Source organism: Rutidosis leptorrhynchoides, chromosome 5 (assembly GCF_046630445.1).
Source record: "Rutidosis leptorrhynchoides isolate AG116_Rl617_1_P2 chromosome 5, CSIRO_AGI_Rlap_v1, whole genome shotgun sequence".
Lineage (NCBI taxonomy): Eukaryota > Viridiplantae > Streptophyta > Magnoliopsida > Asterales > Asteraceae > Rutidosis > Rutidosis leptorrhynchoides.
The window spans coordinates 333,928,066-333,942,459 of NC_092337.1; the positions used below are offsets into that span (position 1 = coordinate 333,928,066).

At 36.0% G+C, this 14,394-nt stretch overlaps 1 long non-coding RNA gene across 1 annotated transcript; it reads left to right on the plus strand.

The window, feature by feature from the left end:
* Positions 1 to 4,552: 4,552 nt before the first annotated feature.
* LOC139846643 (uncharacterized) lies at positions 4,553 to 6,923 on the plus strand. The gene is made up of 5 exons (XR_011759123.1): positions 4,553 to 4,716; positions 4,865 to 5,042; positions 5,811 to 5,944; positions 6,083 to 6,192; positions 6,407 to 6,923. It is a non-coding gene; the product is annotated as an uncharacterized lncRNA (long non-coding RNA).
* Positions 6,924 to 14,394: the final 7,471 nt, after the last annotated feature.

A 14,394-nucleotide genomic window follows, 5' to 3' on the forward strand; every position in this document is an offset into this window, starting at 1 on the left:
ATCAAGAGGGAAGTAACCATTCGGGGGGGAAACAAAAACATTTTTTTTTTTTTTCGTTTTTTGAAAAAACTTTGTTCACGAACATTATAGATGAGATGAAAATATGAACATTTAGTAGAGACACTTTGTGATAAATGTTTTTATTTTGGCGGGAAAAAGCTGGAAGAAGTAATATATAACAATTATCGTGTTTTTCGAGCGTATTTTGAGGTTTTAGCTATTGGGGTTTAGATATTAGGGTTTATAGGGTTTAGATATTAGGGTTTAGAAATTTAGGGTTTAGGGTTTAGATTTAGGATTTAGATTGAGTTTTTAACACGAAGGGTTTAGAGTTTAGGGTTTAGGGTTTAGGGTTTGGTGTTTTGGGTTTATGGAATCCATAAACCCAACCAAACCCTAAACCCTAAACCCTAAACCCTAAACTCTAAATCGGGCTAAATTTTACTTCACAAAACATGAAGAAAAAAAACGTTCATATTCTTCACGAACAATATTATCTTGAATGTTATTTTTGTCGATCGTTTTCACGCCTAAATAATAACATTCATCACGAAGTGTCTTTTCTAAATGTTCATATTTTCGTGTGATCTTGATGCCGAAAAAAAAAATTTCAAAAAAAACGAAAAAAAAAAAATTTTGCTTCCCCCGCTTCCCCCCTATTGGTTACTTCCCCATTGATCCTGCCCCTATATATATATATATATATATATATATATATATATATATATATATATATATATATATATATATATATATATATATATATATATATATATATATATATATATATATATGAATCAACCCATTGACCCAGATACAAGATTCACAAACCCGGATCCGACCCTGTATCCAACCTGGATCCACACCTAACCCTTTAATTGTCGTTAACCATCTCAGTTAAATATTTAGCTGCTGTTAACTTCAGGGACTACCCGTGCAAAAATTTTGAAACTTTTTCAGAATTTTCATTTTCTGTCCCTCAACTTTATAAAAGTTTCATTTTCAGCTCGAACTTTGAAACATTTACAAGTTTAGTCCCTGAAATTTCCATGTTTTACATATTTGGTCATCAACTTTTATAAATTTTTCAACCATAGTCCTTAATGTTTATTATTCAATGTTTTTATACGAAACCTTTTCAAAGTCTTTCTTTCATATTATTCACAGAGTTACAAGATATCGATCCGAAAGGTTTTCCAGCATCTGCAAGTGTTGCGACTTTGAAAGAAAACATATTTTCTCAATGGCCTAAAGATAAGGCTAATGATCCAAGGACAGTTAAAGATATAAAGTTTTTAAGTGGTGGAAAAGCATTGGAGAACAATAAAACAGTTGGAGAATGCTGGAATAGTTTATGTGATGTCCCTGGTGATGGAATTACAACTATGTATGTCGTTGTTAGTCAACCTCCTCAAGATAAGGAAAAGAATGCGACAAATGAACTGAAACAAAACAAACGCGTGTTATATTATGAGAAGCAGCCTCAGATGATGCCATTTGCAGATATTATTGCTGGTGTAGTTTCAGCATTGTTGTGCTTGAGGGTTTATGATTTTTCAAATGGCAAGACTATGTAAACTGGCAATGAAATGTGAAAGAAGCAAAAGCAAGTGCAGAAGCACTAAAAATTAGTTTAAGTGATTTGGCCCAAGAGACAACAAAGCCGCCTCGAGAGCGCAAATGGATATCATTGTTTAAAAGATCTCATCTTGAAGATATTGAGATAATCAAGACTATTTTTTATGATCGCGGCTTCTTCCATAATCTTTTTGATATCATTTATTCACTTTCATGCTCACAATTGGTTTAGCTAGCAAGTATAATTGTATGGCAGTTACATAATTGTAATCCCGGTTTTTACATCGTGCAGCTTAAATTTATTTTGTACAAGTCGGACGATTCTCATTGTATTTGTTGCCTTCATTGATTTGATGAAGGTGTTGATTAATATACGTGTTCCATCTTTGCTGGGAAAAAAAATTCACTGAATTATTGATGTATAAAGTTTAATGGACAACCTCCTTTGCCCGTTAGACTTATTTAGTAAGTGAGTACGAAAACAATTGTTTTTGAGAAGTATTATGGGGTAGTCGGGAGCATACGACTATTTATGGGCCAACATTTATTATTCCGCACTTCTCGATATTCCACTTTATGGAGGGAATATGTTTGTTCCAGTTCCTCTTTGTAGAGGGAACTGAGGTTGATGTTTCGCGATCATGAGATACCAATTTGATTTTCTTTTTTGAGTTTGATGGCAATAAAGACTTATTTGAGTTATTAATTGTGGACCAGACTCCTCTATATGTTTTGCTTTTACAAGATGCAAGTCATGATGAACGTTAGTGCTACAATGTTTAATAGGATACAACTAACAGTGAGGGGGAATACTCTACAGTTTATGATTCTGAGAGAGTCGGTTTGTTTGAAGATTTAATCAGAGATGTCGATAGGGATCTTAGCTTAGTGTTAGGGGGAATTTTGCGGCATAGGTACCATGGGTAACACGTACTAGTGAAGTTTTAAGAAACTATAGGATAACGATTAGCATTTAGACTTCAATGCTAGAAGAATTTGATGTTTGAAGTTTGGGTTTTCACGTATTCTGAAAGACTTTTGATGGAGCTTCTGATTCAGATTATGGTACCAATGCAGAGATTGACTGAAGATTGCAAGAGGTGTTGGGCCAGCAACGTCGAAGGGGAAATTGTTGATGCATATTTTGTGTGGCCGTCGCTGGGCGAATAACGTTTATTATTATATTGTACATCTATATGTAATACACGCGTGAAACTGATCAGTTACAGAAGCATATGTGACTGTTGGGCCGACTGTTGGGCCGTTCATGTCGATAGGCCCATTAGGGTAACCTAAGCCTATGTCGTCTATATATATCAGTTTCACATGTGTTTTAGGATCAAGAGTAGAATCCTAATTGGGGTCCGGCGTAGAACCCTAATTTGGAAGAGCCGTTTTGGCGATTCCAATGCATAGGAGAGATCATGTTCGATCTCCCCTGGTCAACCGATGTTTCTCCGTTTAAATCAATTGTAAGTGTAACCTTTATATTAATAATATTGATTTATGTTTGATTTATCGTGTTTATCTCTTCCGTCTTTGATTTTGCTCGAAAATGGTTGTTAATGATCCTTAATCGGACCAACACTTAAGAATGGTTTAGGTTTAATGATAGATGGTTAAAGACAAAAATGCGTGGAAAAAACGCGTAATAACGAGTTAACGCAAAGAAACGTATAAGGATCAACTGCTTTAGAGTTTAGACCCATAAATGATTAAAATGAACACATACGAGTATTGTTTACGTTCATTTGTCTAATTGTATTTTCATTGTGATCGTAACAAATTATATATACGTCTATTCTAGTCTAATATTTGGCTAAAACCATGATGTCATAAAAAAGGCTTTACAAAGCTTAAAAAAAATCAAAACAAAAAAAGAAAAAAGGAGAGGGGCTTTGATGATGTCATAATACTAATCTATTAAAATAATTAATTAATTTATCTTAATAATATATTATATTAAATATTAAATAAAATAAAACAATAAGGAGTCCAAATTCAAAAGCAGATACATTCAAGACCTGGCCACAACATCACGCTTCAAAAAAGATAATTAAAAAAAAAATAACAACAAAAATTAAACACGCATGCCTGACAAAATCCAGACGTTCAAAAGATACTATGTAGCCCTAAAAGAACTAGCGACGAAAAGCAGGCCAAATCTTCAGCATCCAGACGATTGAATCATCTCTTCGAAAATCGAATTCAAAAATCATCTCTTCAATTTCTTTCACATATTGGAATTCATAAATCATCCCTTCAACTTCTTTCTGTCTGTAGAATTCTTCATTTTGTGGTGCTTTGATTACCGAATTCATCATCTAGGGTTCGAGTTGAAACCATAGAACGTTCTGTCCTTTTCCAGATACGAATTCAAATACGAATAGGGTTTTTTGGTTGAAGATTGCAAAGGTGTTTTATTATTCCTGTAAATTGTATTTGAACATTGAATTGAATAAATTGAAATCTAAGCTTTGTGTTACTAATATATAACCATGTTTTTTTTATTGTAGGCATCATCACAGATCTGATTTTTACCACTTTACATACGTTAACCAGTGACCTGAGAAGCTTAACATGTACAAGAATGTGCAAGCCTGGATGATCTTTACGTGCGTGAGAAGCATAATAGGGTATCTTCATCAGGTAATTTCGCGATCTAGAGGGTGTGAAATTTATCATCTTATTCAGTTCATTAAGTATATTGAGACTGATAGAAACACATGGTCAAGTCTAATCTCTCTATTTCATGTTCGTTAGTTTCTAGGGTTCTTCTATTGTGTGTTTTTGTTTCAGTTTAATAAAATATCTAAGAGATGGAAAAAATTGACATCTATTTAGATACAAAATGGGTGGTAGTCAACAGACCACGAAGTGCTCATGTCAAAATGAATAATTATTTGGGATTTTTCATGTTCCTTAATGGTCTTTCTTATGTATTTTGCTTACATCTATTTAGATACATTTTTAACAAACTGGTATGAAGAAGAAAACGAAGAGGAATTCATGTAATCATTTGATATGCTAGGATTTTGTCAACTTTATGGGTTATTAAGCTAAATTTGTAGCAGTCAATGGAGGATATTAAGCTTCAAAATATGTCTCATAATCGAGCTGAAGACATGCTCATGCCCGGTAATATCTTCATTTTGGTTAAAACTTAATTTTTGTTAGAATTGTGCATCCTTTTACATTTAAACCGTGTTTTTTGGATTTTATATTTGAGTTTAACTAAATTTGCCGGAGTTTAACTATTCTTTTTTTGAGATATTGATTTATGTAGGTTTGAAGCAATATAGCTCATGAGTCATGATGTCGAGGCGGCTGTTACATTTTTCATGGATAAGTAAATTCATGAATGGTGCGTAATGTAAGATGCATTTCAAGTTGTCAACTGTCCCCAACAATTATTGATGACCACTGTTGCAGCTGCTTTGAAAGCAATTGGCTACGAAATTGAGGTAATTTTTATTTCACTCTATGAGTTTTTTACTACAAGTTTCTGTTGCATGTGATTGAGAATATAAAGAATAATTGTCGGAGATTGATGTGTTCATAAGATTAGATGCCCTTATATTTGTCACTTATGTGTTCATAAGTTTCTGTTACAATTAAAGTAGTAATACCAAATTCAACTCTGGAAAAGGTTAGTGATGATTTCTTGAAACAAAAAGATGATAACTTTGAAGATGAGATGAAAATTGGGAATGAGAATCAAAGATGGTGTATGCATATATATTAACAAACTGTTAAAGACTAAAGAGTTTTGTGTTCTTCATCTTTAAGATTTTATCTTTGTGTTGTGTTCTTTATTTTTTTAGGTTGTAAATCAATCTATTTAGACATTTATCTTTGTATGCTACATGATTTACCAATTAGTATGCTATATGCAGTTGTAATTTATTCAAAATTGATCATAAACTGTATAGCTTCACATCAATAACTTCGTTGTAATGCAAAGAGAAAAGTGGTGCTTGAATCTATGTTTTTAAAATTAATTATTATCTTTTCAGAATTTCAGGTCACCACATTATTTATTTGGGTGTTAAAGAGTAATCTACTTCTGCTTATGATTACCCTATATTCCGTTTGATGCAAATATAAGATATAAGATTTGTATTAAAATTGTGATAGTCTACTATCACTTTAATAAGTCATTTAGTTAAGTCTTACAAATGCCTTCAAAAGCCACGATTTTCAATTGAATATCGTTGTTGTTCTATTTCCAGCTGAAACTGTATAATTTCAAGAGGTGTGCCCTTCTACGTGAAGTTTGAGAGATTGAGAACTCTTATACCTTTTATGTTAATGGATCCATGGATTTGGCACTCAACAATTTTTGAGGTTTCAATGCGAGTTCAAGGTACTCATTTGTCACTAAGATGGTTTATTTTAGGTTATCATTTGTAATTATATTACAGATTATCACTTACTGCATATGTGTCTATTAATTATCTGTCTATTACAGATTATAACTAATTGTTCATTTTTTGTTTTGTAGTTTTTTGGAGTTAGCACTTTATGGGACGAATTGGCTCAACTGTTATGTAGCTGCCAAAACAAATAAATATGATGTTCTAATACTTTTTGGTAGACTCGAGTAATGGAAAGGTACACTCAAAAGCCACTACTCTCCCCTAAAATGTTAAATTGTAACGTATAGGTAGTTTTTAACTCACGTACTTTCCAATGGATTATTTTGAGCTTTTATGTTTTTTAATGGGTCAAAAAAATTGCTCACTTAGCTTATATCGCATAGTTATGGATGGAGTTTGCCAATTACTCACTTAGCTTATATCACGTAGTCATGTATCATGTTTTGCAGGTTATTTGAGCTGCATTTGGTATATGAAGTTTCTTAGAAATGATCAATTCTATATAAGGTATAGTCAAGTGTGCTTTTGTTTATCATCTTCTATTTTCATCACCATGTTTTAAAGTGCCTATGATTATTGGTTTAACGATTCCAGCCTTGCATAAGGTCAGTTTGTGGTTAAGTTTTCTATGTATAATATATCCTCATTTATTTTGTATAATTTCTGCTGTTATGGACATGACTTATAGGTTATAGCAGTGTTTTCGAAGTTTGCTATTATGATTCGGTGCCGTCATCATGCAAGTATAATTTTTACACAGATTCTACTTGTGCGGTTCTTCTTTTAACAATTGCTTAAGAAACCCTGGCAGAAGGATGATGTTGGTTTTGAACATTGTGATGTTCTATTGAAGAAAAGGTCACTCCTAAAATCTCTCTTGCCGTAAGTGATATCCATTCTTGCTATGTACATTACTTTGTGAAGTATACTATATAATTTATCAAAAGGAAATGAGATGGATTTGCTTCAAGGTATGTCTAACCTTTTTTCTAAATTTGTAAAAAATTATAGTTTGACTTTTTTTATGATTAAGAACAAATTTGGTGTCATTTGGATGAAGGGGTTTAGATGTATGACGTTACTTCTCTTGCTACATTTGTTATTTTTACGACGAGCAAACATTATAGTGGCTCCATTCATACAACTTCTCTTGCTACATTTGTTAAGAATGTTTTTCTTGTAACAACTCAAACCAAACCACGAACAACCCGCTTAAAATACCAAAATAAAAAAAAAATTCATTGATCAGCTGGTGGCGCGGCGCGACAGGCCTTCGCGTGGCGCGCAGAATGGTCTGGACAGGCTGCTGTCCCAAAAAGTTAAATACGCGAAAATGTTTGGCCACTTCCCGATGAAATTAGACAAAACGCTTTTAACCACATATTCAAATATGTAAAACTAACACGTTCCATTAATAAAAAGGGTTTTATGACACCGGGCCCACATATGCCCAAATTACCCCTTTAAGTACAAAATACAAGTTTTCGACCACAAGACTTTTAATACAAATAAAGCCGAGCATGGCGATTGGGGATACGCTACCCAATCCTAATCAATCTAAAAGCAAGCCTTCTAAAGCAACTACGCAAGTCTACTAGTCTCCGATTACCTGAGCCACCGCATCCATGCAAATCTATAAAAAGGTCAACAACGAGAGGGTAAGCTAACGCTTAGTGAGTGATAACATACTACATACATATATATGTATAAAATGGACACACCACATAAATAAACAAATACCGCATACCGGAGCATCCAAGCATAAAGGCAAGCTAATCTAAGCATACCGTACGATCACTAAGCAACAAGCTAAATATGCATCAACAAACATAAGTTCACCAACGACGATGTGAACAACGCCAAGAAGCTACACCCGGAGAGTTAGCTACATCACGACAATACAACAATATATATATATATATATATATATATATATATATATATATATATATATATATATATATATATATAACAATATATAAACGAATAAGGTTAACCCCTTAACCCATTACCGAATACCAAACACCACAATGAAGATTGGCCGAACTACACGAGCCTTAGTAATCCGAAACCACACGAGATTACTATCTTCAACAAGACAACATCGAGGTTGGCCGAACTACACAAGCCTTAGTAATCCGAAACCACACGAGATTACTACCTCAATAAGATGACCGAACTACACGAGTCATCGTGAATCCGAACTACACGCGATTCACTTCTCCAATAACAAAACCCACGGTCACGGGATTATAAAATCCACCACATCGGGGTTATCCAAATCCATATCACAATACATGTGATAACGTACACACAAGTGTACACCTCACCAAAAGGAGGTCAACCAAAACGCACAACTGTGCCAATTGGACTCATACAAAAGTCCATCAAATCCACCTATATGTGAAGTGAGCTCTATAACCGAGAACCACTTCACCCGACCCGCACCCATCCTACACATACATATGTACATAGGATATTAACACTCACCTTGTCGCCTTGATGAACGCTTCCAAATAATCCGCAACTCGTCAATGGAAAGTACCTATTCCATTATCACAATTACAACAACACACAATTAGGGTTGACTTACAAACCAACCCGATTCGACACTTAGTGCCATTTCGACCCAAATGCACTTCCAAACACAAAACGCGCCCAAACTAATCAATAATCACTAACACTAGTGACAATGGTCCTAATATGCCAATTAAACCCGAACACAAGTGTTAAACACTTATCGTTCACAAAATCGCCCATAAACCCTAATTTTGACTCATAAAGTCAAAATCTCACCATTTACAAGTTTTGACACCAACACATGTTTAACTCGGTTTTGTACACCAACTTAATCCATTTTAAGTTTATAAACCTCATCGAATCAATATTCGGGTCATAATCATCAACAAACCCTAACTTTGACTCTAGTCAAAATTAGTCAACCACAAGAACCCTAAAGGTCTCCAATACATCAATAATCACTAATACTAGTGATTATACACCATTCTCAAGTCTTAAACTTGGTTAAATCATTAACCAAGCCAAAACCCGCCTTTAACACTTATAAACCCGAATCTTGGTGTTAATCTTCAATTAACAACTAAATGGGTTCCATCTATGAATCATACTATCAAAAACCCCAAATTTGAATGATGAACACAAAAACGAAATTCGGAGTTAGAGCTTACCACTAGTATCACCGCGTAGCTAAGAACGAGGGGAACAAACTTGTCTACTACGCCAAAGATCAAAACCTGCTTCTCCCTTTTCAAAAATCCCTTAGAATCAAATGGGGTGTTTGAGTTTTAGAGAGAAAATGAAAAGAAAAGGAAAAAGAAATGAATAAATGAAATGGGTGGATGAGGTTAAGTCCACAAATCTGGCTCAAATGCGAAAAGACCAAAATGCCCTTTTAAAAACTCTAAAATAGCAAAAGGGGTCTGCCAGCGACATATGGCGCGGCGCGCCATAACCCCGCGCGGCGTGCCACTGGGCAGAATCAGAATCCAGGTCTTACAACTCTTCCCCACTTAAAATCGATCACGTCCTCGTGATCTTCACCACTTAACCAATCCGGACCCACTCAACGGTCCTTAATCATAACCCAATCCGAACTTTCCTAGACAATTCTTCCCAATGAATCATCTTTAACAACTAAGATCGTCACTCGCGAATTATCAAACCCGTAATCCCGAGCACTAAAACCATGCTCAATCCCTCACACCGGGAAATACTCAACCAGTCTCGAACCGAGATATCAATCCCTAGCATACCATACCAAGTACATCGCTAGTAACCACCGTACATCAAAATAAAGTCAACCATCTAAACCGACGAAGACCGAAAAGAAGCGAATCCTTACGGATTACCCTTAACACTAAATGTAACGACCCGACCAAAACCGTTATTGACGGCGCCGTTAACTTAGGTCCCGTTGCGTGGTCGTAGTCCCTATATGAGACTCGTTTGACCAAAATTATGTCGCATTCATTTGAAAGGTGCAAGACTTGCAAGTTTAGTTTACAAAAGTCATAAAGTATAAATGAAATAACTTGCGACATAATTTGTTTAAAAACACAGTTGATATAAATAGAGTAAGTATGTAAACAAAAGTTTGAATCCAAAAGTGCTATCCCTAGCGTATGTATGTATGTATCTTGACTCCAAGCAAATGATCAGAGTGTATGCATGTATGCTTGACCCCAAGCAAGTATGAGTGAACGCGGAAGCATATATCAAATAGCCAAGTATGAACCTGAGAAACATATAGAAAACTGTCAACGAAAAACGTTGGTGAAATCATAGGTGTTTGTAAACGTTGTTTTTGAACCACAAGATTTAGTATTCCCATAGTTGATTATCAAAATCGTTTGCATTCCAAAAGTATTGTTCGCGAGCACCCAATTATCAAGACTTAACGTTTCCTTCCATAGAACCCCATCACAATAGTGTTAGAACATACACTGTTTCTCGAAAATATATTTCATCCGTAGACGGTAGCGAACCGTCCGTAATGAGGGTTTGTCATACCCGTATGGCCACACAATATAAGTTCTCGCTTACACCCTGCAAGTGTAACTAATGATAATCGAATTGAGGATTTTTGTTCTAACTCGATGTGGAATGTTTGTTTCCTTGTACTTGTGTTCAAAGTAATAAAGTATGTAGTATAAAACTGTATATGTTTCTCATCCCATAATTTAAAAGTATAAAAGTTGTTGAAAGATGGGACTATGATCTCACCTCGAGTGCACGAGTATAAAAGTACTTCACAAAGTAACGTATGCATGAAAGTTGCTTAGCCTTGACCTAAACAAGTAAGTTGTATCAATTAACCGGTTACGACACAAGGTCGGGTGAAATGTGTTCAATTAGTCCTATGGCTCGTTACGACTCGATTAGTATAGCATGTGAATCATGTTGTCAAGTTTCATGCAAGAATCACGTATAAAAGCATGTTAGAACATTTGCATAAAAGTTTGGTTAAGTTTGACTAAAAGTCAAACTTGGTCAAAGTCAAAGTCAACGGGGTCGGGTCGGGTATCCGACAATTTTCCCCTGATGAGAAATCATATATGAACACAATAGCCGATTTTCATGTTAATCGGGGTTACGGTTAAGCGAGAAACATTTTGAGAACATTTAAAAACACAAGAGCCTGGCCGGGGGGTTTTGCGCGGCGCGCAATGGGTTGCGCGGCGCGCACCCAAGTGTAAAACCAGGTCAGAACTTGACTAAAAGGGCCATTCATCCGGGTTTTTGGATTCGCGCGGCGCGCGGTGGTATGCGCGGCGCGCATACCTGGGAAAAATGCTGTTTGCAGAAAATAGACTAAGTCTCGAACCAAAACACAATTTAACACATTTCATCCACCGAAAACATTTAAAATGCATACCATATATCGTTGGAAAGGTAATTTGACAAGGAAAACAACTAAGCACATTTCATCAAGCAATTCATCACTAACAACAACCAAAAACCGCATTAAACGTTCATAATCAAGGTTTCAAGTTCATCAAATGCATTTTGAGTTCCGGGAATCCAATTTACACATATGATATGCCGTTTTGAAGGTAATGAAGCATACATTACCACTAAACACTAACAATTACCATTTCATGGCATTTAAGCATCAAAAAGTTCATGTCAAGAACTATCAAACCCTAGTCAAACATCACAAAATCATTAATCGGGTTTTTGAAGTTTTCTAAATCAACCTATACATCAAAACGAAGCTAGTGATACTAGTAACACAATTAAAACATGAACTTTAACAATCTAACAACATTAACTCATCCAAAATCAAGGATTAAGCAAACCCATTTCAAAAACTCAAACTAGTTACTCAAAACAACAAATCGAGCAAGTAAATCATATATTCATGCTAGACACGAGCCATAGACACTAACTAACACCATTTCAAATCAAAAACACGAATTTAGAGAAATCTAGAGTTTTAGAAATGTTACCCAAACGAGATGAAGTTGGTATCAAATTGTAGAGGATGAAGAGAGGATCACGAATATGTAATTTGTTTTGAAGTTTGCTTCCCGATCCGAATTTAGATGATGAATGTTTGAATTGGGTGTTTGTGTGTGTGTTCTTGCTAGAGAGAAAGAGAGAGAGATGGAGGTGATTGAATGGTGAGGAAGGTGGGGAGGTGGTGACTAGTTGCCCCAATTTGGCCAAGTGACGAGATTGGTCCCTCAAGTTTCAAAGCGGGTGCGGTAATTAACCAAACGAATATTTTAAAACGCTCGAGTAAACGGGTGATGTCAAAATTAAATAGCGGGAATATAATGAACGTTACTCACGGAAACTATTAATTTAAATACGAAAGATTATGTTTTAAAAAAAAAAAGACGGTGTTAAAATTAAATTTAACGGAAAAACGCGGGATGTTACATTATCCACGCCTCAAAAGAAATTTCGTCCCGAAATTTAGTTGGAAGTAGTAGTTGTTGAATCTTACTCGAGATCTTGCGTTGTAAATTCTACGAATAAGTGAAGGTACGTCCTTGAGCATTTCAACGAACTTGAAGGTCGGGGTCGTATGTTGTTTTAAGGTTTGGCTTCACGATTCATGGTTTCAACCGGTCCTCCTAGGAAGTGAGGGTTATCGTCGATAGTGAGTTCATCAAAGGAGATAACAAGTTCTCGTTTCGCAAAACACGTCTTTAAGTTGATACATCGAATGTAGGATAAACGGAGACTCGAAATGAGCCGGAAAATCTAAACGGCTAGCAACGGGTCTAAAACGCCACAAGATTTCAAAAGGATAAAATATCACGGATTTAGCTTCCTACGTTTTCCCGAAACGGATTGCACCTTTCCAAGGTGCGACTCTTAACGTGACGCGGTTTCCCACGTGGAATTTGAAACGTTTACGTCTAACATCGGCGTAGCTCTTGGTGATTACGAGTCGCGTAGGGTTTTACCTGAATATGAATAAATTTTCTCGGTTGCTCATGAATAAACTCGGCCCCGGTGAATTGATCATCGTTTACTTGGTTCGTCAAAGGAGAATGACGTTTCCGGTCACATGTGGTTTCAAAAGGTGTGACGTTAAAACTCGAATGAAGATCATTGTAGTACGAGGATTAAGCTAAAGGAAAATACTTTCCTCAAGTAAATTTGAAGTTAGTAATACAAATTCGTATTACGGTTTCCAAGGTTTGAATCATATGTTTGCTTGGTCCGTCGGTTTGTGGATGATACGCGGTACCCATGTCTAAACGCGGTCCCGAGGCTTTTTGTAAGGTACTCCAAAATCTAGAAGTGAAACGAGGATCTCGATCCGAAACGGGGTACATTTCCCTAAGGCATATAGAACAAGTTTGCTAGGAATTGAAAACGTTAGCTAGGACAAGTTTCTCAAGAAAATTCGCGTCGCGGAAGATTTATCGGTTTCCAAAAACGTTCGTCGGGGCAAGTTCTTATCGGGTTTTGAAAACGATTGTTAGGACTATCCACCCTCGCGGCGAATACTTGTATGACGTGAAGAGTCGCTCTCCTTTGAGAATTTAGAATAAGGACCTCCTGAACCGGAAGTACGAGGGTGATGCAAGAGAAGTTTCCGCCCCGATGTGGGCATAACGAGTAAATTGTAGTTAGTCAATAAGACTGCGCGAGGACGAGCTAGTATACCCGTGCGACATACGGTTGAAGTCGAATGGAATCGGTAATTCATTCGAAAGCATAAATATAATTCGACAATAATTGAAGGTGTGTCCCCGGTATGGTTGTTATAAATATTCTCGGAGTTTTCGGATGTCCAAACCTGAAAAGATGAAGTCATGTACATGGCGCATGGTGGTGTTTAGGTTGATCGAGTCTAACCACCATCACGCGTCACTAGAAACTTTGGTATGTCTTACCGTAATATAACCACGTTGATCGAGTGTCGTTATATTACGCTAACTCATACCTCCATTCCCACATCACTCTATAGATTCAAGTTCGTGTAATCGTGAAGTTTAAAATACACAAAGTGTAACAACGTCTCTAACGTGACTCGTATTGAATCGAAAGAATTAGTGCAACTATAAAGAAGCGTTCCCCGAGGGAAGTGTATAAATGATTGTCCACGGCAATGTGGTTCGAGTCAGACAATAAGGTATTCAGGTATGAAAAGAGTAACGAGTCATGATAACAAAAAGTACGCAACCGTAGTGATAATTTGTGATGACGATACTCACCTAGAGTAGTGATGGTAGTAACACCAAAAAGTAAATAGCAAGAAACACCAGTGGAAAACCGATAGTAAGTTGAAACGGTGGCAAATAACAATCCGGGAGACAGAGTTCCCGAACAAGTGTGACTAATGAAGTCGTCGTCATCCATACGTGTATGAATCATGAATTTACGTGTGTTACCAAAAAGTGGTGGAATACGAGTTCGTATGATGAAGGTTGGGTACCATTAAAAAAAGTTTGCC